Source organism: Etheostoma spectabile, chromosome 17, assembly GCF_008692095.1.
Source record: "Etheostoma spectabile isolate EspeVRDwgs_2016 chromosome 17, UIUC_Espe_1.0, whole genome shotgun sequence".
Taxonomy (NCBI): Eukaryota; Metazoa; Chordata; class Actinopteri; order Perciformes; family Percidae; genus Etheostoma; species Etheostoma spectabile.
Genome location: NC_045749.1, coordinates 2,856,332 through 2,860,118, shown reverse-complemented (window position 1 = coordinate 2,860,118; position 3,787 = coordinate 2,856,332). Strand labels below are relative to the sequence as shown.

At 38.8% G+C, this 3,787-nt stretch overlaps 1 long non-coding RNA gene across 1 annotated transcript in view; it reads right to left on the bottom strand.

Moving 5' to 3' along the window:
• Positions 1-3,628: 3,628 nt before the first annotated feature.
• The window catches only part of LOC116705026 (uncharacterized), a 23,171-nt gene continuing 23,012 nt past the window's right edge, over positions 3,629-3,787 (bottom strand). Inside the window, exon 3 of the long non-coding RNA XR_004335827.1 lies at positions 3,629-3,762. This is a non-coding gene — a long non-coding RNA (uncharacterized LOC116705026). The remainder of the gene's footprint in view (positions 3,763-3,787) is intronic.

Below are 3,787 nucleotides of genomic sequence, written 5' to 3'. Positions count from 1 at the left end.
AGCATTTTACCTGTGAACTAAAGAGGAGAAAGGCAAGGCAAGGCAAGGCAAGGCAGCTTTATTTGTATAGCACATTTCAGCCAACAAGGCAATTCAAAGTGCTTTACACAAATACAGGTTAAACAGATAAAAACACAAGTAAAAACAGTTAAAAATCACAAGCTTAAAAAACCGGTAAAACACATGAATAGACAGTTAAAAACAAAGAGAACATAAAACACAAGAATAAAGTTACAGTGCAGCATAAAAATTAAAGAAGATTAGTCATTTAAAGAAAGGCAGCATCAAATAGAAAGGTCTTCACTTGATTTAAAAGAATGAGAGTAGCAGCGGTATATACAGGTTCTGGGAGTTTATTCCAGATATGAGGAGCATATAGAACTGAAAGCTGCTTCACCCTGTTTAGTTCTGACTCTGGGGACAGAAAGCAGACCTGTCCCAGATGACCTGAGAGGTTCTGGGTGGTTCATAGTGTAGTAGCAGATCAGCAATATATTGGACACTAAACGTTAAGTGATTAAAACTAGCAAAAGTACTTTGAAATCAATTCTTTGAGACCAGGAAGCCAGTGTAAAGGACTTCAGAATGGAGTGATGTGATCCAGTCTCTTGGTCTTAGTGAGGACTCGAGCAGCAGCGTTCTGAATCAGTGCAGCTGTCTGATTGATTTTTTAGGAGACCTGTAAAAACCCCTACAGTAGTCAAGTCTAATGAAGATAAAGGCATGGACAAGTTTTCCAAATCCTGTTGACACATAAGTCCTTAACGCTGTATATTCTTAGGTGATAGTAGGCTGACTTTGTAATTGTCTTAATGTGGCTGTTAAAGTTCAGGTCTGAGTCCATGACTACACCAAGATTCTGGCTTTGTCTGTTGTTTTTAACATTGTTGTTTGAAGCTGAGCGCAGACTTTTAATCGTTCCTCTCTTGTCCAAAAAACAACCACCTAGTTTTCCTTCATTTAATTTCAAAGTTCTGGCACATCCAGCGTTAATTTGTTCGATGCACTTAGTCAGTTTTTGTATTGGATATAGTCCCCTGGCGATAAGGGTTATGTAATGTTGTGTGCTCGCATAACTATGGAACTTATTTTGTTTTTCTCCATAATCTGAGCCAGTGGAAGCATGTAGATGTTAAACAGAAGAGGCCCCAGAATGGAGCCTTGCGGAACTCCGCACGTTATTTGTACGCTCAGCTGAATATACCTTAGACACAAGTAATCCCTATATCCTAGATAATTGGAGTTCTAATCACTTTAGAATATAAGCTAGACTCAGGTTAGAATCCCCAGCAGTGAGCAAGTTCCAACAGGTCTAGAGTAGTAGCGTGGTCGACCGTGTCAAATGCAGCACTGAGATAAGTAATACTAAGATTGAATTTTGCCATTATCTGTGTTAAGGTGGATGTCATTAAAGACTTTGACAAGAGCCGTTTCAGTGCTGTGGTGTGCGGAAAACCGACTGAAAGGTATCAAAACGTGTTAGTGACAAGAAATGGTTGAGTGTTGAAAGAATACTATTTTCAATGATTACTTAAAAACGGAAGGTTTGATATTGGCCTATAGTTGCTCATTAGTGACTTGTCTAGGTTGTTCTTTTTTAAGAGTGGCTTGATACTGCAGTTTTCAGGGCCTGTGGAAAGATACCTGAAAGAAGAGATGTGTTCACAATCTGTAGAGATCAGAAGTCAAAAATTGGAAACATTTTGAAAAGTCCGTTGGTAGAACATCAAGGCACAGGTCGATGTTTTCAGATGTTGAATAATGTCCTCCAGGTTTGTATGGTTGATCGGTGAAATTCTGTCATATTGGAACTATTTTTGCTTGAACACTGTGACAACACATATCCTCCTGATATGGATTGGGGCATGACTGTTGGTCTAATCTGTTGAATTTGTCTTTAGAAGAAGGAGGCAAAGTCATTGCAGGCCTTGGTAGATAAAGTTCAGATGTACTGGTACTGGAGGGTTTGTTAACCTATCAACAGTGCAAACAAGACGGGAATTATTATGTTCTAGAGATAATATCAGAGAAAAAGGACCTTCTTGGCATTCCTCAGTTCAAATTATAAATGCGAATGTCTCTCTTTATAGGAGTTATAATGGACAGGAGATTTGTTTTCGCCACCTTCGTTCAGCTTTCCTACACTCTCTTTTTTCTGTTCTCACCAGTAGGACATTTCTCCATGGAGTCTTTTCACCAGATACAACTTGACCTTATGTGGGAGCAATGGCATCAATAACATTTGTAATTTTACAGTTGAAATTATCACAAGCTCACTGACTGATAGCCCAGAGGGGCTGGTGTGGAATTTGGAGGTAGTATCTAATGACGTGTATAAATGTGTCACTGGTGTTTTCAGTGATATACCGTTTTCTGATTAATCTCTGTATAATGCCTGAGACACAAAGATATACAGCAATGTGACTTCCTTGCCTGGGAAACTGTTACACATGTTTCTCAAAAGTTTAGCCTGGTGGAAGTGATGCACTCAAACTATTATAAACCTTAAGCAGAATGAACAACTTGATAATGTGTAAAGAATTGTTGGGTCGTTCTCTTTCCTTTGCAAAAAAATCCCTAAAATAATAATTCACCTAACAACAAAATATTTCACCCAATACAACTCTCATGTATTATGTTTATCTCTTCGGCCTACCTATTATCTTCAATATTTGATGTATCACTGTTTGAAAAAAAAAAGGATTTGGCTTCCCTCTGATTTACCAAACCAGTCCATCTAAAATGTAAAATGTAAAAAATGTAAAAAAAAAAATATTTAAAAAAAAGGCTGAAATTTTGACTTTACGTCTAAAGCGGCTTTTAATGCCCAATTTCCATTCCGCCAAACAAGAAGGTGGATTTAATCCTCTGAGCTATAAAGCATGGAAGCTGTCAACTTTGGAAGATCCAGAGCTCTGAATGGGAAGACGACATCTTCCACTTTTCCTCTAAAATTAGAGACCTCCTATTTTAAAATGCTTCTCTAAATGCAGCTTCCAAAGATGCCGACGTGACACAATAATTGCTTTCCCTGATCGCTGCCTGTGTATGTTTGACATTTGTGAATTCATTAACAGCTGTTAGACTTGGAAATAAAATAACATGTGAGTTAGAAGAAACTTTAAAAAGAGTGTTTCACTGAATTAGCTCTTCGGTTAAAGTGCCCATATTATGAAAAAAAACAAACAGGTTTTCTGGGATTTGGGGTGTTATTTAGTGTCTCTGTTGCTTCCACATGCATACAAACATGGGAAAAAAAACATCCATGCTGTTTTGAGTGAGATACGGTTTCTGAACGTCCTCCGCCTTCAGTCTCTGGGTGAGCTGGTCAGAATCTGCGGAGCCGTTTACGTCATCGGCCGAAACATTTAATGTGTGCTAACACAGCTACTACCACATCAGATACATGTTTCTCCAACTTTGGTCTGTACAAGGCAGGATTAGCTGGGAGACTTCTTCTAAACGAGAGCACACTTCCAACTTTGCGTGGAATACCTGCAGACGAGGGACATATAAGTATTTATTTTTTAGATTAGGGTGAACTCATGTGATGTAGCAGTGTTTTGCCACTGAGAACGAGGTGGCTAACCGCTAGCTGCGCATGCTTTCTAACTAACAGTATCTAGCTACTGCGCATGTGCGACTCCCAACAAAGATAGTATAGAAGTGTGATACCTCACTCTGTAGCTAAAACAGAGAGCTCAACACAAAGGGTGAAAAGAGGAGCTACTGCAATGTGCACTACAACAAAAATACGGTCTCCTGGTACAACCTCAAAATACAATTA